Here is a 26,193-nt window from a genome sequence, read left to right as displayed (position 1 = left end):
CCTTGTCATGTACAACTGGGGATTCGAAACCACGCCAGTTGACACTGTAACTACTTTCTGGTGTAAATGGTAACAGACATTGACCTGGATTTTGAATCTGTTTCCACATTAAGGCAATATTACCCTTACCTTTCATTTTTTCGGCGGGACATCCCAAAAAATCCACTAGCATGTCAAGCTTGTAATCTTTGTAAAACTTAGATCGTTTGGTTTGAATTAAATAGATTTTTTGTGTTTCTACTGGATCAGGTAAAGGTATAATGATTGGTTGTGTGGAGAAACTACAATCAAATACCTGAAATATATTTTATAATCTAAACAGAAGTATCTTAAAATTAAACTGGAAAACCAGTACAGCTTCTTTTCCTCAAACATACATTATGCGAGAGCTTAATCTGCCTATTGCAGTTCTTTCTTTAGGCTTGAAATGTTATATGAACTATTAATTAGACATTAATTAACTTATCCAAACCATAATCAACTCTCGATGTCATCTTATGTGTCGGATTTTCACTGGATTTGAATCCGATATGCTGTTCAACGCTCAATGATGATTAAATCCATGCCGACTTTAGTAATGATGATCGAGGCTAGGCTTAAAATTCAAAAGCTTATATATCTTGGTTCAGACTGGAGCAATTTGACTGAAATTTTCATATTCTATTAACATGATCTATTTTCTAACTATTATAGTGGGAACAGTTTACTCTTTACCTAAACTCCCATAATGCCTCTTTAAGCTTAAACTGGTTTCACAGCTTAAACTGCTGATCACAGACTGCGACACATTAAACATGTTGGCTATTGCTCGCTGTGTAGAACCCATTTGAAGCATGCCAATAGCACGTAGACGTTCATCATGTTGAAGACGTCTCATTGCAAATTAAACACTAAAGTAAAGCAAAGATACGCTAAACAGTAAATCTTATGCAAGAACCGATAGGAAAGCAAACATGGATAGGATAAACCAGCACGCGGCAGTTTTCATCAACCCTTCCTTGAATTTTCAAATTTGACAATGAACCCCTCCCACGTGTATGGCGCTAAAAACAAGATTTTTCATACAATCAGGGGCCATAATCCAGGAAGTTGTAGTCCGATATGCACGAATGTATAAACATACATTTCAAGTTTCAACTAAATCAGATAACCAGCGGCTACCAGGCAAGGCAAGATACGCCCACATTTTGCAAGAGATGGATACTGGATAGAGAACAAGCTAAAAACAAACGCGTTTTTTATACTCCCACATTTTCATGTGGACGTATTATGCCGTCGCCCCTGTCCCTCCGTCCACAATTGTTTGTGGACTCTCTACAGGTCACAATTCTTATCCGATTTCGATGAAACTTGAAATATAGGTTTATCCCCAAAAGATCTTGGCCTCTTTCGATATTGGCATGTATCGGATCGAAACTTCATGGATTATGGCCCTGTTTGTACGAAAAATCACGTTTTTAGCTTGTGGACCCTATAGAGGTCACAATTTTTATCCAATTTTGTTGAAACTTGAAATGTAAGTTTAGAACCCAAAGATCTCAGTTCCTTTCGATATTTGCGCATATCGGACTGTAACTTCCTGAATTATGGCCCCTGATTGTGGACCCTATAGAAGTCATAATTTTTATCTGATTTAAAAAACCTTTCTATTATATCACCGTTACACCCTAAGGATGACTGAGTTAAAATTTCGTGAAAATCGGCCCAAAATTGACAGACAAAATGGCCGCCGTTCGTTCCCAAATAGCGTAAGAATATGGTATATCAAGGTTGTGGACCCTATAGAGGTCACAATTTTTATCCGATTTTGTTGAAACTTGAAATATAAGTTTATAACCCAAAGATGTCGGTTCCTTTTGATATTCGTGCATATCGGACCGTAACTTCTTGAATTATGACCCCTGATTGTACGAAAAATCACGTTTTTAGCTTGTGGACCCTATAGAAGTCATAATTTTTACCCGATTTAAAAAAATGTATTATTATATCACCGTTACACCCTAGGGACGACTCAATTCGAATTTCATGAAAATCGGCACAAAATTGACAGACAAAATGGCCGCCGTTCGTTCTCAAATAGCGTAAGAAAATGGTATATCAAGGTTGTGGACCCTATAGAGGTCACAATTTTTATCCGATTTTGTTGAAACTTGAAATGTAAGTCTATAACCCAAAGATCTCGGTTCCTTTCGATATTCGCGCATATCGGACCGTAATTTCCTGAATTATGGCGCCTGATTGTACGAAAAATCGCTTGTGGACCCTATAGAGGTCATAATATTTATCCGATTTAAAAAAACGTATTATTATATCACCGTTACACCCTAAGGACGACTGAGTTTGAATTTCATGAAAATCGGCCTAAAATTGACAGACAAAATGGCCGCCGTTCATTCTTAAATAGCGTAAAAATATGGTATATCAAGGTTGTGGACCCTATAGAGGTCACAATTTTTATCCGATTTTGTTGAAACTTGAAATATAAGTTTATAACCCAAAGATCTCGGTTCCTTTCAATATTTCCCTATATCGGACCTTAACTTCCTGAATTATGGCCCCTGATTGTACGAAAAATCATGTTTTTAGCTCGTGGACCCATTAGAGGTCATAATTTTTATCCGATTTAAAAAAACGTATTATTATATTACCGTTCCACCCTAAGGACAGTTGAGTTTGAATTTTGTGAAAATCGCTCCAAAATTGACAGACAAAATGGCCGCGGTTCGTTCTCAAATAGCGTAAAAATATGGTATATCAAGGTTGTGGACCCTATAGAGGTCACAATTTTTATCCGATTTTGTTGAAACTTGAAATGTAATGGTGACATATTCACCCATTTTTTTTTTAAATCGGATAAAAATTGTGACCTATACAGGGACCACAAGCTAAAAACCTGATTTTTTGTTCAAACAAGGGCCATAGTTCACGAAGGTACTATCCGATATGTGCGAATATCGAAAAGAACCAATATCTTTGGGTTATAAACATGTATTTCAAGTTTCATCGAAATCGGATCAAAATTGTGACCTCTAAAGGGTCCACAACCTTGATTTACCAGATGTTTACACTATTTGCGTCCGTGGAGCAGCCATTTTGTCCGGCAGTTTTGACCTGATTTTTATGGAATTCACACTCAGACAAAATTACAGTGTAACGGTGATATATTCGAATGTTTTTTTTAAATCGGATAATAATTGTGACCACAAGCTAAAAATGTGATTTTTCATACAATCAGGGGCCATAATTCTGGTAGTTACGATTCGATATGTACAAAAATGGAAAGGAACCAAGATATTTGGGTTATAAACATGCATTTCAAGTTTCATCAAAGTCAGATGAAACCAGCGGCTGCCAGGCAGGATACGCCTACATTTTCGAGAGATGGATAGAGAACAAGCTAAAAAGAAAGTGATTTTTCGTACAATCAGAGGCCATAATTCAGGAAGTTACGGTCCAATATGCGCGAATATCGAAAGGAACCGAGATCTTTGGGTTATAAACTTACATTTCAAGTTTCAAATGTGGGCGTATAAAAAATTGTGACCTCCAGAGGGTCCACAAGTGACAACCCTGGTACACAATATTTTGACACAATCTGCAAACGAGGGGTGCCATTTTGTCTGTCAGTTTCGGTCCAATTTTTACGAAATTCGACCTGAACCATCCTTAGGGTGTAACGATGATATATTCAAACGTTTTTTTAAATCAGATAAAAATTGTGACCTCTATAGAGTTCACAAGCTAAAAATGTGATTTTTCGTACAATCAGGGGCCATAATTCAGAAAGTTATAGTTCAATATGCGCGAATATCGAAAGGAACTGAGATCTGTGGGTTATAAATATATATTTCAAGTTTAAACCAAATCGGATAAAAATTGTGACCTCTACTTTGTTCACAACCTAAAAACGTGATTTTTCGTACAATAATCCATGAAGGTACGGTCCGATACATGCCAATATCGAAAGGAACAGAGATTTTACTATATTTCAAGTTTCATTGAAATCGGGTAAAATTGTGACCTGTAGAGCGTTCACAAACAGTTGTGGACGGCCGGACAGGGCGACGACAATATACGGCCACATGAAAATGTGGGCGTATAAAAATTGTCCACAAGCTAAATACTTGTACAATCAGGGGCCAGAAGCCATGCAGTTTAGATCCAATACATGTCAGTAACGGTAGGAACCAAGATCTTCTGGAGATAAACCTATATTTCAAGTTTCGTCAAAATCGGATAATAATTGTGACCAGTTGAGTGTCCACAAACAATTTGTGGACGGACGGACGAATGGACAGGGGCGACAACAATATAAAAAGTTGGGGAGATTCATTTTCTACAGATTAACATCGTCAGTTATATGTATTAATTGACCACACTATATTAAATTCAATGGTTATTTTATTCCCAGTTACATTAGATTATTACAATACATATGTTATTATGTTCTCATTTCAATGTACAGAAGACTTGTGCACACTTTACCATGACAACTATATCTCTACGGCTGTGCACACACACACATACATCTCATTACTATTCATATATTCAAAGATCATGAATATTCATGTTAACAATATAGATAAGATTTGAAAGCATACCCATGTAAAATTTTTCCCACTACCAATGGTAGATTTTATAAACCACTCGTGACGCTCATGCCAAAGTAAATATTTAATCTTGAATACCACATCAGACGAACATCTAATTGCTGTCACTATCATATTTTCCTTTAGCTTTATCTGAAAAAAAAAAACAAATTATGAAAAGATGGATAGAGAACAAGCTAAAAACAAACAAGATTATTTGTACAAAAGGACCATAATCCACAAAGTAATGGTCTTAAATGCGCAAATATCAAAAGGGACTGAGATTTTTGGAATATAAAGATATGTTTTAAGCATCATCAAAATTGGATAAAAATTGTGACCTCTAGAGGGTCCACAACCTTTGTATTACATACTTATACACAATTTGCGTACAAAGAGCGGCCTTTTTGACGGGCAGTTTCATTTTGATTTTCCCGAAATTCCAATTCAATCCTTCATTATGGTGGAATGCTGATATTTCTAAACGTTTTTTAAAATTGGAAAAAAAATTGTGGCCTCTAGAGAATCCACAAGATAAAAATGTGATTTTTCGACCAATCAGGGTCCATAATCCAGGAAGTTACATTCAGATATGTGTGATTATCAACAGGAACCAAGATCTTTATGATAAAAACATATATTTAAAGTTTCATCCAAATTGGATAAAACCTGTGGCCTCTAGAGGTTCCACAACCTTGATATACCATATTTTAACACTATTTACGTACAATTTTTGTCCGATTTCCACGAAATTTGAACTCAACCATCACTAGTTTATAACTGTGATATATTCACACGTTGTTTTTTTTTTTAAATCGGATAAAAATTGTGACCTCTATAGGTACCACAAGCTCAAAACGCGATTTTTCGTACAATCAAGGGCCATAATTCAGGAAGTTACGATCCGATATGCGCGAATATCGAAAAGAACCAAGATCTTTGGGTTATAAACATGCATTTCAAGTTTCATAAAAATCGAATCAAAATTGTGACCTCTGGTCAACTGGTTTTATATGTCAGTATTCTCAAAGATAAATTTTGCAATGGATACAGCGTACCCAAATAATTTACTAATATTGAAGCATTCCAAGTAAACAGATATTTATGGAGTTACAGAGAATCAAATAATGTTTTTTACCCTATAAGGAAATTGTTAGACATATCTCCTAAGAAATTTATAAAACTACAGATGGATGAAATGAATTAATTTGTTGTCCACAACACCAAAAATTTCATCTTCTCCAGCTAGGCCAATGCATACTGTTCGTAGTAGATGGCCGCCAAGAATTAAGCATGATATTAGCAGATTGCTTTGATATTCCTCTATTATAGAAGGATTGCCAGGTATCCTGCATCCTGTTAGATATAGATTCTTCCCTCTAAGAGAATGTAAAGCACCATTGTGGCTTAAACGTAAAAAGGTTCTTGCGAACCGGTAACCGAACTGGGTCGGCTGTGAGCATTGATAGTAAAATTGGATACCATACAGGAGTTGACCAGCCTGGAATGATTATGGCTGCTTGATCTACTGTTTTGAAATACCTTTTCCAGAAACATTGATACATATATAGAAAAAGCATTGCATGCTAGAAAAAAGGTCTGGATGTCAAGAAACATTTTTCTAAATGTCTATTAAGCCTGGAAGCAAACAGATCAACATCATGTATGAAAAAATGATTACAAATCTTTGTAAAGATATACTCATTTAGCTTAATTCCGTTGAACTAGAAAATATTCTACACAAAATGTCCATCACTACATTAGATTTACCAACAACATGTTTGACTGACAAAAAGATTCCTTTTTTCAAAAACCACAGCCAAACTTCTTTAGACAATTCAAAAAGATTACCAATATAACCACCCTGATTATTTATATAAGTAATACAAAAGTATTATCAGCCTGGATACAAATGTGTATAAAAAAACAAATATGACCACAGACAGAACACTGAATATTACTCAAACTTCTAAATAATTTATATAGTTTCCCTGCTCTTAAAGATTTCAACGGCCATTGCTTTGGAATTTACCCTGTGGGCACCCCATCCATATGGGAAAGCATCTGATGTTATGAACCATTTATACATGTATACTAGGTGGATGAATATAAAACCCATTATACATAAACATTAGATATATATCCACCATTCTATTTCCAAAAACATTGCCTGAATATGATTATGAATGATATCATTATCATAGCTGAAGATACAGTGTGACAGAAATATATTTTTCTGTTTGTCTAAATAATGGATAAATATAATGCAAGTATAATAGCAGTTCTACTAAAAAAACATTGACCAATAAATGATGGCTCATATGAATTAATAAATTTGAACTAAACAAAATTTCCTCAGCTATTATTTATTTTAGAAACTCTCTCATATGTCAACAATCTTGATAACTTTCTGTATTAATTATGAAGCCTAAAATACTTTCTGTATTAATTATGAAGCCAAAACTAAAAAAGCCTGTACATAGCAGATAAAGAATCATCTATAAAGTATGTACATATAATGTTCTGTTTCCTGAGCCAAGCAAACAAAGGTTTGAGAATTTTGTAAAGATACATGTATGTGTAACTGAAGAAAGACCAAAAGGTAAACATGTAAACACATAAACTTGATCTCGCCATTTGAAACGTAGATATATTCGATGATCAAGACAAACAGGAATTGAAAAATAAGTCTCTTTAATATCAATGGATGTTAAAAAATCGTTCCGTTTAATAGCCTAGGGCAATTGCCAGTGTTTCCTGCTTAAACAGTTTTGTTTTTTGTTTTTTAATAATAATAATAATATAACTGTATGTTGATGATACAGAATCAATGGCTTTCTTAAATATCATTTAAATGACTTCCTTATCCATTAAAGACATCTGTTTATGATTAAAAGGCAGGCTATTTGGAATAGCCTTCTGAATAAATGAGTTGAAATAAAGTCCATCTTATAACCACTAATGATATTCACTGATCTGAGGTAATAGTGGCCCAGTAAAAAATAAATTTGTCCAGCATAAAATATTTATTACTTTCCAATGTCTAGTGGTAGTTTTGGCGAGGTAATCTGCCTCTCGCCCTGCTCCAGTTGGAGATGACAGCCCTTGAAGGGCCTGCCTGAACAATCCAGCCGGACAAAGTGTCAACAACAGGCCTTGTTGTTAAATATATTGGATGCTACCTTTTGCTGCTATATTTCCCAAGAAATAATCTATGCTTCAGAGACAACTCTAAATGGGCCTTACCTAAGGTTATGATAGAATCTACAATAGAGGACTACCTCAGGGTCAATATTTTTATTTAAAAGAGGTATCAGAGGGCATAAACCCAGACATAACAGTTTTAGAGCCTCCTGAAGATAACAATCCTGAGCCGCTTAGGGCAGGGCATGACAAATATCCTGGTCCAACAAAGGTGGCAACAATCTCTTGCATTTAACTGATAGAGGATAGTAGAATGTCAATTACTTTTTCTCAACCCTTTTTATTGGTATCTTGGTTGATCACAGAATCATTAAAGACATTATCACCCTAAAAGATTTTGGGGATGTCAAACTTAGTTTCTTGTGTTACTCCATGAATTCATCATACAAACTTTGAGGATCCATGATATCTAAACCTGATCCATTATTAGTTACCGGTACCGATACTTTTTATCTTCATGATGTACTGATACCGCATCTTCAAAACCATGTGATGCAGGTCTATTAGCCGACCTAACAGACTGATGAACATCAATTACCATCAAGACTTTTATTTTAAGATGGATTGTTATATTAAATCAGTGAAGATTGGACATCAAGGAAACCTGGTTTTGAAGAAACTCAAATTCATTTTTAACTACTAAAATGCCACCACCTGAAAATATTACTTGCATTATGATTTAAGCCTATAGCAGTGGCCTAACGGCTCATTTTGTCGTAACGACATTATTTGTTGCAGGCTTATTAATAACAATCTTTTTATTAGATCTACTTATATACTTATTATTACTGGTATAAGGGTAACCCTCTTTACTATTGTTAATATTATGTTAATAATCAGTACCGGTAATAATGCAAAATAATATTACTTGCACTATGAATATGATTCAAGCCTATAGCAGGGGCCGTAACGGCTCATTTTGTCGTAATGACATTTTTTGTTGCAGGCTTCTTAATAACAACCTTTTTATTAGATCTACTTATATACTTATTATTTCTAATAGTATAAGGGTAACCCTCCTTATTATTGTTAATATGTTAATAATCAGTACCAGTAATAATGCAAATTAATATTACTTTCACTATGATTCAAGCCTATACTATAGCAGGGGCCGTAACGGCTCATTTTGTCGTAACGACATTATTTGTTGCAGGCTTATTAATAACAACCTTTTTATTTGATCTACTTATTATTACTACTAATATAAGGGTAACCCTCTTTATTATTTTTAATATTATGTTAATAATCAGTACCGGTAATATAATGTTAACATTACGATCATCATTATCATCATTAATTTTTTCATTCATTATGAACATGATCATATATCAATCAAATTCTGTCAACTCAACACAATTGAATTGGATAAAGTTACAAACCAACTATATTATTGGCGTTCAATTCTCGTTTATGAGATTTAAAGGCCTTTACAGACCTTTTAGTGGAAAATTTCCGTTATTACGCTCGTTTTTACCTATGGGTATGTTAAAAATGTTATTATCGAGTTCGGAATCGGAAGTATACCTCCATCATCGGACTGCTGTTGTAAACATCCGGTTTATTCTCGATTGTCCCACTCATGGGGAATATATTATAATCTCTTGTCTAAAAAAGCTGTATAATAATTACGACATTTAAATCTAGCAAGTTTGCGGTTACATTATGATCATTTAAAAGATCTGCCTCGCAGAATCCCTAAAAAATCGCTTTCCTCCATATAAAGAGTGAAATAAAGTCAACACTTCGTGATGACCGCGACTAAAAACAAACAAAAAACCGGTGAATCAGCGATTCTACCTCATACCTGTCGATGAAAACGAAGGTAGATAATATAAATGGACCTAAAAATACAGGTCCATGATAAAACATAAGGTTGCAACGATATCAAATTATTTTATCACGATTAATCACGATAACAGCTTTTCGAATTATCGCGATAAATAGTAGTATTGCGATTATGTATTTTATCATGATAGAGGTCACAATTTTTATTCATTTTTTAAAAAAAAAATTAAGTATATCACCGTTACACCTTAAAGCTGAACTCCGGTTACAAAAATACCGAAATAATTAAATAAAAAAAAGTTAACGCCCCCCAAGCCGCCATACTTGTTTCCAATTTATGAAATAAATATGGCGGACATGGAGGCTTATGACCTGGAAAGGTTAGCCGATCTCACTTCCAGTTTGTTTCTTGTCAGCCAGTTGTACACATCCGGTTTTATTCTCTACACACGCTTCACGGATTGCTCAATTTTTTGCCAACAGTATACCAAATTATTGAAGATTGCAAAATGTCTGATCAGGTAAGCCTGTAAATAATTATATGAACTGTGTCTAATACAATATAGCCTAAGCTGAATATCTTACACATACATGTATATGTAAATCACCAAAAAAGTTATCGCAGCATAATGTCCAGTGTAATTATAACTAATACTATGCAATAAACAGATAGTTTAGATTAGATTTTCACAGGTCACCATGTTTTTTGGTGTATTATTGTTCACGAAAATGATCAAGGGATATAACTACATTTTTGGGGGCGGCTCTCATTGGGGAGTGTTTGACAGTGCTAAATTTATTGATGTTACGGTTTTTTGTTCTATTTTACCAAGGTGGAAGAAATTGATATCTATGAATTTCTCACTGACCCTTCAATGTCTTATGATGTCGATAGGCCTAAAGATATCAACGGTGGCTCTACTGTTGGACCTTCTACTGTGGAACATCAGACGATGAATGATGATATGACTACTATGAGTGACGATAATTCGGATCAGGAGGATTTGGACTATGATAATATCTAAGTTGTTGTGATTTCAAATAATAATAATAATTGTAATAATAATAATAATTGTAATAATAATAATAATAATCTGTTTCAGAAGTGATCTACGCTTTCAAGAAAAGAACCTTCTGACTATCAAAAGGTTCATAGTTTCCGAAAACAAGATAAAAGAGCTAATAAGTAGAACTCGATGTCCGGAGTGTAATGGTACAATTCAAGGAACATCCATTCAGGAAAGCAAAAAGTAATATTTATCCAAAGGGGTAAATAGCATTTATGCTGATTGACAGAAGGGAGCTAACTCTCATGTATCAGAGGGCGCTTCATTTCATTGCTTGTTGATAATAACACATGTCAGCTCGGAAGGTCCAGTCAGTCTCCCCTCCCGTGGCGTTCACAATCTTTGGCGGTATATACTGTACCCCATCTTTATTAACAAAATATGTATTTAGCTAATCAGTATTTAAATTCATAATAATCATTCCCAATGTGGTATTTTTGTGTTCTAGTCTATTTTTGTTACATTATTGTTATTACGTATATTATATTTTTCTGACATTTATTGATAATAAATGGCCTTTTCAATTTCATATCGCCTACTGTTATATTTGTCTACAAGGACACTCACTGGGGGCATAATTGTCTGTCGTCATGTCACAGTAAAGAAAGATTTCTGCTGGTGTCATGTATAACTACCACTGTGAGGTAAGCATAAACACCATATACACTAGTATTTACAAGCTAATCTCTATCAAATAATATTTTTTAAAAAATGATTATAATTTTCATATTCTCTGCTTTACAGAATGACCATGATAACCACTGGGTTTCTACCGATTTCTACGCCAGTAAGAGTGTCGCTGGTATATTAGTGCAACTGATGATTCTGCTATCTGGGTTGACATGGGAACCAATACATACAGCATGCTCCTTCATCAGACTGGCTATCGGTAGCAAGTCACAATTTTACAACAACCAAATGGTTTTCAGGCAGGCAATACAAATGTTTTTCAACCGACATATGGAGGGTTTTGCACAATCATTTAGAGGGAAGGATGTAGTCGTAGCCGTTGATGTCAGATATGATTCACCAGGTAGGTTTTTCTTCAATTATATTATGAATTATGCATTCACTTGCCACATCAATGGAGGTACCTATCTACACCTTTACAGGCGTATCTATAAAAACAACATTATCGACACATTATGTAGGAATGAAGTATTATAAATATGTGTTTCTGTTACAGGATACTGCGCCAACAAAGCAACGGCTGTATTTATGGAAATAGAAAGCCGTAAAATTATTCATATGGAAATAGGCGATTCAAGAGACGCAGAAAGAAAGAGTCCCCGCATGGAACGATATCTGGTGACCAAAGGCCTAAGATACATTACGAATGGTAGATTCAACCTTGTGGAACTTGTTTCTGAATCAAGTTCAACCATCATAAATATATTAGGTATGTGATAGTGTGGAATTTTGGTGTTTTAATTATATAATAGGTTTTAGTCTATACTGCACTTCACTGACAGCAGCTTAATAAACAATAACAAACTTTCACTTTCATCTGATCTTTGAACCCTTATATTCATAGTTACTGGATGTTCAGCTTCTGGACTGGTCTTTGTAACAACATCAGTGACTATCACCTCATCATCTCCTTGGATACTTTTCCTAACAAACCCAACTTCCTGGGTTACAGGGCTAACAATTAAAATCAGTCTAACTTAGGAATTTGAATGTGTCAGATGTATAAGATTATCTTCAAATCTTAAACTTGTATTTGGCGCTCAAAGTTTTATAAGTTGTTCCAGTTACTGAAGATACTGTATTATCATTTAGTAATTAGGTTTAGTTTTAGCATAGAGTAATCATAGAACCATTTGTTTATATAGGATACCTTCTAGCTGCTAGAGTGTTGTAGGGTTGTGTTGTTTCAACACAGAGATCTTTAAAACCCCCTTTTAGGGTATGTTATTTTATATAGGTATTATCTAATAATTAGAGATATGACAGAAATTATTACTGTAAAGATATGAATATAGAATTAAATATATAGTATAATTATAATACAGTGTAATGTTTGATGTGTTTTAAAGTGTATTATATGTATTATAACCCTTAGCAAAAAGTCCTACAGAATAGCAGTGTAGAATTCTATAGAAAATCTATAGAGTTTTTTGGGGGGCGTGTTCCATGTTCTATAGGATAAAATTCTATAGTATTCTACAGAATTTTGGGGGCCCGTAGGAAATAACGGCCCCAAATATTCTACAGTTTCTGTAGCGCACATCCTATAGTTTTTCCTACAGATTTATGGCAAAATTTCTATAGGAAAATACTATAGTATTCTATATGTTTTTTATTGCACTTTCTGTAGGAAATTCTACAGTTATGTATAGGAATGAATACTGTAGTATTCTGTAGTTTGGAAATTGGGCCACTATAGCGATGTTCGCCAGAACCGGATGTGACGTCACGCGAAATAACTGGTTGGCAGAAAGTGGTTCCAGCCAGCGCGGATTATATTTGTTTGGCACTTACACATCAGCGTATTTCCAGTTTTTGGCGTTAGGTGCTAAACATAGATATAAATGTAAGTTATCTTACGATTCGGAAACGAAGGTTTTGCCAGATCCATACAGTTTGAAAGACAAATGGAGCGGAGATCCGAACACGTGTCTGCACCTGACTTTTGGTGACATTTGATTTACCTCTACCTTATGATTATGATACACCATCATTGTACACTAAAGAATCCATGAAAGCTTATAAATCATTAGAGGCGCATAAGTAAGTTGAAATTTAAATCAAATATGAATTTATATTTATAGACTTAATTTAATTATGTCGTTTATTGATCTACCGGTATATAAACAGCTTTTCCATCCATAGTCATAAATAATTATCATTATCAAGCAAGACTGCAAGTAATAAATTGGTGCATGTAAAAATTTATTGTTATTATTACTGATTTGATAAAATCTATCATTCATTACAATTTTTTTTTTCAGGTAAAGCTTACCGTTACAAGAGATTACAACCAGAAAATAATTTTTACTTTTGATAGGACCAACACGTCTTCAAGATCAGAAAAAGACCCACTAAACTTAATAGACCTGTTTTTTTTTATATAATTTAGATAAAAGCTGTTACATCAACATGTATGTTAAAAATTGTTAACTCAACTTTAGAAACTAAAACAATAATTTTCCATCAATCTCTTTTCAATTTCCATGGTACACATGCTACTTGTTGACACCTGCTTGGTACATATCTTTGTACATAGAGCAGAAAGGACCTCAGTTATGGAATTCATTGCCAAATAATATTAAAAATATAAGCTCAATCAACATGTTTCGTAAGCATATTTATAGATATTTAAGTGATTCATAATTTAATGTTTCTTGTCCATCAATATTTTATAGATCTATATCAGCTTCCACGTTGATCCATGTATAACATATTTTGTATAATACTATTCATATCTATCTTCGAGCAAATACTCTTCATATATATATTTGTATAATTCTATTCATACCTCTCATAGTATAAATAATTTTCACATTTATCAAACAACACATCTAAAATATTTATTATCATTATGTAACCAGATTTTATGCATGCTTGATGTTGTTAAAATGGGAAAAATGTAAGAAAGGCCCCAGGCCTAATTTTCTACCCTTTCGAAATAAAGTGATTATTATTATTATTATATTATTATTAGGTCAGTAGCACAAAAGAAGATGGCTAATCTAAAAATTATTCTACCATCGCCATTGTGAAACAGGCCTTTCTGTTAATACTTCAAAAATTCAACAAATGATACAAGATCATCAACTATTTAAAAAAGTATTTCGTACAGTAAATGCTTGATTTTTATTTATGTACACAAATTTTAATTTGACTCGCAGTGGAGTAAAGAATACAAGGAAAATATTCCTTTTCCTAGACTATTTCAATGAAATATGTACCCCTGAGAGCCAGGGACTCTACAAGACAATAAATGCTTATGGCTATCCCTCGCCCAGATATTATATTTGAATTGATGTTTTATCAGATTTTGTTTGTGGAAGATGCAGTCCTCCTAAACTTGTGTGTGCAACAACTCCACCCATCCCTCAAACCACCAAAGAACCACATGGATTTGCCATTTACCTTTACTACAAGTACAACCAATAAAATGTTTAACTAAAGGTATATTTTCCCCTGTTTCTTTCAGAACTGGTAATAATCCAATATTATAACACACCTATAATATATAATAATTAATTGTTAATGTGTCCATTTTCTTTATTACTAATTACATGTATAATGTATATTTAAAACATTCATATTTATTTAAATAAATTCAAATATTTTTTTAAAGATATTCTCATGTATTATTTTTACTGCAAATCCCCATGGACAATGTCTCTCTTCATCCAAATCGAAGCTCGGAACTACCTAATAAATTACAAAACTAAATAGTCCATGTCGACTTGAAGTTTGAAGAAAATTGTGCACAATTATATTGTGACAAGGGAGAAGGCACGATTTCAGTTTTCAACACTGTGTCTGTAACTGTATTCACAGATGGTGGGGTGGGAGGGGGTGTGGAATCATAAGCTCGATAAGGTCTGTAATTGAGTCTATAATTTCCTGATAGAAGGTATAAAAAGTACAGATTACTACAGATATTGGTTATCTGAGATAACCACCTACTGCAGAAGAACCTACACACAAGCAAATTATTGAAATAAAACATTTTTCCTGGATTATGCATGGTCCCTGCAGCTTGTTCAAAAAATTGCATTTTTACTTTGCAGACTCACAATTTTATTTTCAATTTTAATAACCGTTTAAATACAACCATTCCACAATTGAATTGCAATAACAAGTTCTGAGTGGATAAACAATAAAAAGGTTATTTGTGATCATTTATTTAATGGAATATATTATGTGTAGCCTAGTTGCAAATAGTATGTAATTACTATGTAACTAATAAGAAGATTGTCATACGCCGTGGGGAGGAAAAACCCGTGGCTTGGTCTCTGTTCATAATCATAGTTGGTTTAATTTGTGTCTTCGTATTTGAATGGCTTCGTCGTCGTGTAGTCGGCGCCTCCTCACATTTTATCATTAAAAAAAAACGTTAATCAGATTATATACAGCGCTAATTGACTTTCTTTATAAGCGATACCAGCCAGCCAGCCATTTGTAAACAACCGATATTGCCAACCAATCGAGTCACGTGACTAATTGTGACGTCACGGCGAACATCGCTATAGTTTTCTGTAGGAATGGGTACTATAGAATTCTATAGACTTTTTTTTATTAAATCTTATTTTGGGAATAAATATAGTTGGCCCATGATTTCTTCTAAATTGATAAGCTTATTTTTCTCTCATGGATTCTTCTAAATTGATAAGCTCATTTTTTCTCTCATGGATTAATCTGAATTCTGTTGATGATTCACCAGCCGGAACCATGAAAAGTTCTTTTCTTGGTAAAACTGAAATATAGGGAAAAGAATAGGTAATAAAGTTAAATAAATAACAAAATCACATAAATCTTATCTAATTAAAGTAATTTAATATTATTGTTAAGAAAGTAATAAAGTATACTTATCTGTCTATCTTTAATCAACTCTGTGAAAAAACACCACCATTCTCCTCAGTTTCTTGTTAATACTAAAGTTGTTATACACTGAATTTTTGAATTTTAAATTCAGCCAATGGCCAAACAGATTTCAAGAGAGTACATTGGCTGTTAATTATAATTTGTCGACAGGTATTCACGCTTGACAGAATCTGAGTACAGAATCTGCTATAGTCATTAAAATCTAAATAAACTGTGTCTTTATTTCATTGACTTCTGAAGAATAATTTATTATCTGATATTTTTGTTGTGAACATCTACATTTACTGGCATTTTTTGGAGGGTGGGGTGGGGAATTCCATTGAATGTCAACATCGCATCGTATAACTATTTCATTCATATTATATACACTATTTTATACTTTATATTTTATTTTTCGTGGTAAGCTTATTTTAGTTTGTCATTTGGTATCACAATAAATTAAGGAAAACTGCATCCAGGAAAATTATGTTGGAAAAGTTTACATTATTCACACAAGTGAATCACTAAATTCTATTGTAAACTATAGACATAGTATGAATAAAAGACATCGCCAATTTATGAAATCTGTAGTATAGAACATTGTTTCTACAATATTATGTAGGAAACTATAGTAGGCTATTTGTTAAAATGGTTTAAGTACAGTATACATATAAATTCTTAGTTTTCAACAGAATGTCACAGACAACTATAGGAATATACTACTAACTTGAGACAATAAGTTAGTTCTATACAAAACTATAGTTTTTACCACCAAATCTATAGGAATCACAGCTGACATGAGAATGCAAGTAACTATAGTTTTTAGCTTAAAGGCTATAGAAAACTGAAGGATTACTCAACTGACTCGAGGATACAAGTTAGTTCTACAGAAAACTATTGCAGCACCAATGAATCTGTAGGTTTATTTTTTTTCCAATAGTTTCTTACAGTATTCAATAGAATTCTATAGGAAATTACACTTGGAAAATATTCATCTACCAATCCTACACAAAACTATTGTATATGTTTTTGAATCTATAGTCATGTAAAAAAAACTCAGAATGATTTCATTTTCCTGCAGCATTCTATAGCATTCTATAGAATGCCACAAACTTCTATAGAAACGTGTACTTTTTCTATAGAACTTTTTCATAAGGGAAATTAAATGTTGGTGATGTTAATTCTATGTATGTATATTTTTACAGGGTTTTTTAATAAAGATTTAAACAGCCTTGTCTTTTGCTTGAATTAGACCCGGTTACAGGTATAACTAAATTATTATGATTTATCTAACTATATCAAGATGAAAGACCTAAATAACTGCATTGTTGATTGTTTTACTTCAACTGAAAAGCTGGTAGTTGAAGTTTCATCAATGATTTAATATTTGACTCAATATTTTATAATCGTGTTTGTTCCCCCATTGAGCCAAGATAACAGTGGAAATTATGAAGTCTATTTTTCATAGATTAGAAATTGATGAAAGCACACGATATGCTACTTACTGTATAAGTTATCTATATGTTTGTGGTTATGGATGCACAAAGATGACAATTTATGCATAAGAAGGTTACGCTTTTTTCTATTTTAGGCACAATAGAATTCAAACATATACACCAGTCTTGACATCTGGCATAAGGCAAAGTCACTTGCAAAACGATTAGCTGAAATAGCAAAGAAAGCATCGAACAGGGACATCATACCATGGATACGGCCTTTTATCAACCATTTTTCGTACTGTTGTTCCAAGGCCCAAGGAGACGCAAACAGATTGGTGAGAAAATGGTTTGGCTTGCTACATCATATAGCAAACAGACATGATTGGCTAATTGGCAGGTACTAAATGTAATTTCACCTTTACACTTCAGAAGTGTGGGTCACAACCACCTTGAAAAAGGTTTATTTGCAAGCTCGTTTTGGAATGTGTGCATAATTATATACAATAATGGTACAAGTATAACAAAATTTGATTTGTGTCCCATCAGAAATTTTATGTAAATCGTTATTCTTACACGTACTGTAAATTTTCATGTATTATAGGTGCAGACATGGTACTGTAACTCAGGCCCCAGAAGACAAGAAATGGTTAGATGTTTCAAGTGCAGCCTACAAAAATCTTAGGTAGGCCTGATCAGAATATTCAGTTTACTAAAAATTTATTTTATATTGAGTTATCTGTATACATGTATTTATTCATTTTTTTTTTTTTGCCGACAGATTATCGAGGATAAGATGTTTCTAGGATCTTTGTCATACTACACACGATGTCGTCAAACATGGGCAATTGAAAACTTTTATTCTCACACACTATTACGCTACTGTCCAAAACGATTATCATTCACCTTTGATTCATATACCCTTAGAAACCAATTAGCCATTATCGACCACAATATGCATATCTCAAGAAAAGCTAGGAAAAATCAACTGGAGAAGACAATTGTGGGAGGCCAGTTCTCGAGAAAAACTAAGCAATGGGTAGCCTATGAAAAGCTGGAACTAAAAGAATATTCATATATCCCAGGTAACAAACCTTCTTTGCTTTTCTAACAATCATCGAATGTGTTTGTGGTTTCGAATCCCCAGTTGTACGTGGCAAGGAGTAGGGTCGCCTGTCCAACCTCGTGGGTTTTCTCCGGGTCCTCCGGTTTCCTCCCACTGCTAAAGACCCCTACGCGCAAGCGAATTATGTAAATAAAATTAAACCATATGTTAGTCCCGAAATGACCTAGTTTGTGTCGAGTGGACGTTAAACCCCATTTCTCTCTCTCTCTCTCGAATGTGTTTGTATAAAAGCATAATTATATAAGAATGGCGGATCTATGATTTTCAAAATGGGAGTTGAAATCATGTTACCTAACTTCGTTATATCACAATTTTTGCTTCTAAAAAGGATGACATTTTTGTTTGAAATAAAATATATAATTGCTGTGTGAGGACCCCCACCCCCATGATCCGCCACTGTGTATTATATTGTATTTTTCAGAACTGATTACAGATTGCATGCACCAGCTCTATATGTCTGTAGAATCGAGTTACTGTCGTAGTAAACGAAGCTTAGAACTAGATGAAATTGCGCCCAACTTATCGGGTCAAATGCACACCGATGGATCAGAGCTATTTTCAAAAATGAAAAAAAGAAAACAGTGAGGTAAAATTATCTTTATTCCGAATCGGTATTGGCAGAGTGATATCCAGAATACACACCATGTTCATCTGGAAACTTAGCACGTATAGCCACACATGTGCAGGATGAAACAGGTCGTCGTTGTCCTTGCCCTAATTTACCATATTGCCACAAAATAAAATTTCTTTAAGCTTGGTTTCGGAAAATATTGTTTCTAAAGTCAGGTTCTAAATTAGTCTGGAATGACCAGTTGAGAATATTAGCAACATCTCTTCTCAAACACACATTGACAAATGTTGGGCTTGATGTGATACATTTCTCGTCATTGCAACAAATGTTCATTCTTTCATCTTCAAACTGCTTACACTTGCCGCAAATACAAAACTGTGGTTTTTCGCTGATATTAGACGAGGATGGTCCTGGCATTATGAAATCTTTTACAAACTGGGGATTGTCTTGAATCATTTCTTTCATAATATCTTTGAGGTTTTTATTTGGTAAATTGTCCACCTTTTCCTGATAACAAAAATAAAAAGAATAAATAAATAAAAGAATGTGACATTAATATACATTTAGTGTAGAATATATGATTCAAATGCACTCATTCTATGATGGAAGCCTATACAGTGTTGCAAATGTCGGAATTCGGTATAAAGTAAATCCTTACACTTAGCTTAGCACATAATTCTTCATTTTCCTTTTTTAGCTCCTTACTGCTGGTTCCTCCGTAGAAGTAGCATTTCTGGAGCTATTAGCTGCATATGGCTGAAATCGTTTGGTTTTTGATGATTTACTGGACTGAAATTGAATAATAGTTGCATTGCTATTCTGTCTTATATTCAACAATTATAAAAAAAAATATATTGGGTTAGACTATTATGTCCAACCTTAGGGCGAAACTGACAATAAAGTGCCAAATTTAAAAAAAAAAATAAGTGTTTATTACCTTCTTTGGTGTAGATTTGTTTTTACAACTAACATTTTTGCAGTCTGTACGACATGACTTCTTTGCTTTAGCACAAACGCAGCTTCCACATTTTCCTCTTCTGTCACAAGGACAACAAGGCACCTAATAAATGTACCAAATAATTATACAAAAGTAAAAGCTCAAGCAAAACAAAAAATTCCAATATTAGGCCCTATCTGATCTCCAAAAGGGTTATATCACTTAATTGTAACATCATCTAATTAGTAAAATAAAATGTATAACAAACCAGCGGCTGCCAGGCAGGATACGCCCACATTTTCGAGAGATGGATAGAGAACAAGCTAACAAGAAAGTGATTTTTCCTACTATCAAGGGCTATAATTCAGGAAATTACAATTCAATATGTGCGAATATCGAAAGGAACTGAGATCTTTGTGTTATAAACCTACATTTCAAGTTTCAACAAAATCGGATAAAAATTGTGACCTCTATAGGGTCCACAACCTTGATATACCATATTTTTACGCTATTTGAGAACGAACGGTGGCCATTTTGTCTGTCAATTTTGGGCCGATTTTCATGAAATTCAAACTCAACCTTCCTTAGGGTGTAACGGTGATATAATAATACGTTTTTTTAAATCGGATAAAAATTATGACCTCTATAGGGTCCACAAGCTAAAAACGTGATTTTTCGTACAATCAGGGGCCATAATTCAGGAAGTTACGGTCTGATATGCGCGAAGATCGAAAGGAACCGAGATCTTTGGGTTATAAACTTAAATTTTAAGTTTCAAAAAAATCGGATAAAAATTGTGACCTCTATAGGGTCCACAACCTTGATATACCATATTTTTACGCTATTTGAGAACGAATGGCGGCCATTTTGTCTGTCAATTTTGGGCCGATTTTCACGGAATTCGATTCTCAACCTTCCTTAGTGTGTAACGGTGATATAATAATACGGTTTTTTAAATCAGATAAAAACTATGACCTCTATAGGGTCCACAAGCTAAAAACGCGATTTTCCGTACAATCAGGGGGCCATAATTCAGGAAGTTACGGTCCGATATACACGAATATCGAAAGGAACCAAGATCTTTGGGTTATAAACTTACATTTCAAGTTTCAAAAAAATCGGATAAAAATTGTGACCTCTATAGGGTCCACAAGCTAAAAACGTGATTTTTCATACAATCAGGGACCATAATCCATGAAGTTTCGATCCGGTACATGCCAATATCGAAAGCAGCAGAGATCTTTTGGGGATAAACATATATTTTAAGTTTCGTCAAAATCGGATAAGAATTGTGACCTGTAGAGAGTCCACAAACAATTGTGGACGGACAGGGGCGACGACATAATACGTCCACATGAAAATGTGGGCGTATAAAAAATGTAACATCAATAAATTTAGCACTGTCAAACACTCCCCAATGAGAGCCGCCCCCAAAAATGTAGTTATATCCCTTGATCGTTTTCGTGAACAATAATACACCAAAAAACATGGCGATCTGTGAAAATCTAATCTAAACTATTTGTTTATTGCATAGTATTAGTTATAATTACACTGGACATTATGCTGCGATAACTTTTTGGGTGATTTACATATACATGTATGTGTAAGATATTCACAATAATAATAATATGAAGAAGACAATGGTGTGATTTGTTTTGGTTGAAAATTTCAGGTTGGGGTAAGGCATCTTTTTGCATCTTTTGTTTTAGAGTAAAGCTTAGGCTATATTGTAGTAGACACAGTTCATATAATTATTTACAGGCTTACCTGATCAGACATTTTGCAATCTTCAATAATTTGGTATACTGTTGGCAAAAAATTGAGCAATCCGTGAAGCGTGTGTAGAGAATAAAACCGGATGTGTACAACTGGCTGACAAGAAACAAACTGGAAGTGAGATCGGCTAACCTTTCCAGGTCATAAGCCTCCATGTCCGCCATATTTATTTCATAAATTGGAAACAAGTATGGCGGCTTGGGGGCGTTAATTTTTTTTTAATTTAATTATTTTGGTATTTTTGTAACCGGAGTTCAGCTTTAATGATAATTGATTTCGAATTTTGTGAAAACCAACTGAAACTACCTGACAAAATGGCTGCTCCTTGTATGCAAATAGTGTAAAAGTAGGTAATACCAAGGTTTTGGATCTCTATTATCCAATTTTAATGAAACTTGAAATGTATGTTTATAACCCAAATCTGATTTTATCTCCCAAAGATCTCGGCTCCTTTTGACGATCTTTAAAGTATCCACAAGGAATTATATATACAACAAGCTGTAGTGATAAGCAATGTAAGACATTTTTAAAAATCTGGCATATCAAGTTCACCAGTAACATAGATCAAAAAAAGAAACATTTCCCAACCTCAACGACAGTTGACTCTGCTGCCTCATGTGTGGTATTAAACGTTAGATGTATACCATCACTGTGGGTAATACTATTTTCACCCGCTGTAGTAACTTTTTCTATAAAATTCGCATGACTTGATAGAAGTGATTTATCACAGCCTGTAAAATTAAAGTTTGAATAAAATTCACATGGACAGAGTTCTCATTATTTATATTTATATGCTATTTCCTAATCATTTTGTAGACTGACATCTAGACATTCCATTTTGCCATTTAAATTAATCCATCAATCAATACATTATTTGGTCTTATTCCATTGACTGGACTACAACAATCAAAATCGAACCAGCATTTTTTAACACTAAGAACGTATCCACGAGAACACTGGGTAGAGAGGTAGTACTCGAACACATCGATATAAAATATCTAGGCCTGCAGCCAAAATTTGTAGGTTGCTTAGAAACACAATTCCGCTACAAGGTCCTCCCTGCTAAACAAACTATAAATTTTCAGAAAGGAACACAAATTCCAACAGTTCCAAGCAAAATGTTCCCGCAAACTCGATTTAGGGCCTGATGCAAATCGTCATAATTGTAGCAATTGCTATATTTATACTAACAATTGTGAAGTTGAGATAAATTTAAATATTGGCTGAAACACCCAATTCCTTTATTTGTGGCAAAGAATAGGATATTGATTAAGAGATAATTCCAATCGGGTGCTGTTATGACCTATAATCAATGAAACATAATCCTCATGGAGTTACTTTTTCTAGCTATCACGTACCGTGGATATCAAATTTATAAGAAAGACAAAAAATAAAAGCATCAAAGCAAGGCTAAAAACCAGTCAGCTTTAGCTTCACGCGTCCTAGAAACAATTACTTCTTTGTAGTGATGGTCTGATAATCGGTTTCAAATCTGTATTGGCTGATACACAGCCATTTTGCCGATATCTGTTCAAAACGACTCGGTAAATACCTAGAAACGATTACTCCTTTGATTGTGAAGGATTCTGGAAGGAATCACTGCAGCTTATAACCACTTGATGGTCTAGATAGGATGATTTTGTTTGAAAACTTCCAACCCCAACTTTTTGTGAGGCCTAATAAACTTTTTGTGTACTGTCAATATTATTTTCATTTTAGTGTCACTATCACTATTAACAGAATGAAGTCGTAAGGCTACATGTTGAAAAGCTAGAAATGAAATGTTACGGTCAAATTTTCCCTCATATGGTCTTTAGCATGGGAGGTGTGTGAAAAAGTTAAACATACATTATGCAAGAGTTAAATCTGCCTATTGCAGGTCTTTCTTTAGGCCTGAAATGTTATCTAAATTATTAATCTGACATTAATTAACTTATCCAGACCATAATCAACTCTCGATGTCATCGTTAGCCTGCAATATTTACTGGATTAGGATCCGATCTGCTGCTCTATGCTCATTCATGATTAAATCAAGACATGGATAATCGAGACTATGTATTTTATCGTACTGACTTTAGTAATGATGATCGAGGCTAGGCTCAAAATTCAATCGCTAAATTTTCGGTTCAGAGTGGATCAATTTGACTGAAATTTTCAGCAAATTCCCTTTACATTTTCTAGTTTTTAACTATAATAGAAGGAACTGCCAGCTCTTTATCTAATCTCCCATAATGTATCTTTAAACTAATACTGAGTCTACCATATGTAACTTCTGACACAACTTTTTGTATTAGAGAAGATAAAAAATTTCATATTACCTCGGTATGCATATTTACAAATAAAACAACTGGGGGAATTAATATAATTCCATCTCCATCCAATTTCTTTATCTAATACCACAGCATAATCTTCTTTAACAGTTACAGAATCAGCGAAATGTAGAAAGGTAATCCTAGAGTGATCTGTCCACCGAAACCCTGATATGTTTGTTCCCCTTAATCCTTAAAAACAACAAGCGGTTGCCATGCAAGATATGCCCACATTTTGCAAGAGATGGATAGAGAACACGCTAAAAAAAAAATGCAATTTTTGGAGCAATCAGAGGCCATAATCCAGAAAGTTACGGTCCATTATTGAAAGGAACAAAGATCTTTTGGATGTTTTACACAAGCTAAAAACGTGATTTATGTACAATCAGGAGCCATAATCCATGAAGTTTCGATCCAATACATGCCAATAACGAAAGGAACCAAGATCTTTGTGAGATAGACCTATTTTTCAAGTTTCCTCAAAATTGTGACCTATATAACTTTAGAGTGTCCTCAAACAAATTGTGGACAGACGGACAGGGCGTCGACAATATACGTCCAGATCTTCATGTAGTGTAGGCCACTGTGTGAATAAATTTAACAAAACGTTTCAATAACTGAACTTTTATAGGATAATCCGAACATATCAGATTTAATAAGTTACTGTGGGCATGTTGAGGTAAATTCCATAATCGTCGAATGCACTTTCTCCATGAACAATACAGCTTACCAATTGACTTATGCGAATAGTCTAACAATTGGGATCCATACAGAGGCATGCAATAAGTTTTGAACAATTTATATTTAAGAGAAGAGTAGGCATATCGAAATTCACTTAAAGTTATATTGACCCGTGATAAAAAATTATTGATACATCTATTGACTTGAGATTCTTTTGTATCGTGATCAAGTAAATTACCTAGGTGAATTTCAGATTTGACTAATTCTATATATTTTCCATTGAACAATATTCTGTCAATATTTATATCGTCATTCCTGGTTCTATCGTGATTCAGAAAAACAAGTTTACTCTTTTCTGGGTTGAAGTTTACATCATACTCTTGAGCATAATCTTCGGCTATTTGCAAGAGTTTTGTCTTTAAAAAGACTTTAAAAATCAGTAAACATACCTATTAACCATGTGTCACAGTTACTCATCTTTTCGACCTGATCTTGTAGATATGACTGTTCTACGGGCGACATAACAGAAGCCAATGAACTACCAAAATTCAGACAATAATTCTCAGCACTTGTGAAATTCTTTTCAGTTTCCACAAACTTATAGCAGTTTGTTCCATGTCTCTTCCATTGTCTGCAGTAGCTGTCTGAAAATTATATTTAATGTGAAGTCATCAGCCAAGCCTTAGAGATTATCAAATACATGGACTTCATAGATGTAGCGAGAGAGAGAAAGTAAGAGATGGGGTCTAACGTCCACACACTTAAACCAGGTGTTTTCGGGACTAACACATGGTTCAATTTTATTTCAATACTTCGATTGCGTGTAGGAGGAATTCGGAGGACCCAGAGAAAACCCACGGGGTTGGACAGGCGACTTTACTCCTTGTCACGTACAACCTGGTATTCGAAACCACGACAGTTGACTCGATGACAGACCTTATGGTACCACGCGCCGCGCTAATCATTCAGCCATCCACCCCTCCTGCTATTCAAAGGAGAGGGAGTGTAGGACAGATGACCTAATAAGGTATAGAGTTTAGTCCTTCACAAAATTCAGGTCCCCTATACACAATGGGGTGCACGCAAAATAACCTTTGACAGTTGGAATTTGGAATATCAGTAGGCCATAGACTTGCCATCCAGGCAAAAGTTCCCTCCTTGCCCAAGCTTG

At 34.1% G+C, this 26,193-nt stretch overlaps 1 pseudogene; it reads left to right on the top strand.

Moving 5' to 3' along the window:
* Window positions 1-11,268: 11,268 nt before the first annotated feature.
* Window positions 11,269-18,733, top strand: LOC126819535 (uncharacterized; annotated as a pseudogene).
* Window positions 18,734-26,193: the final 7,460 nt, after the last annotated feature.

This window comes from Patella vulgata, chromosome 4 (genome assembly GCF_932274485.2).
Source record: "Patella vulgata chromosome 4, xgPatVulg1.2, whole genome shotgun sequence".
Classification (NCBI taxonomy): domain Eukaryota; kingdom Metazoa; phylum Mollusca; class Gastropoda; family Patellidae; genus Patella; species Patella vulgata.
This window is presented reverse-complemented; position numbering and strand designations above follow the sequence as displayed.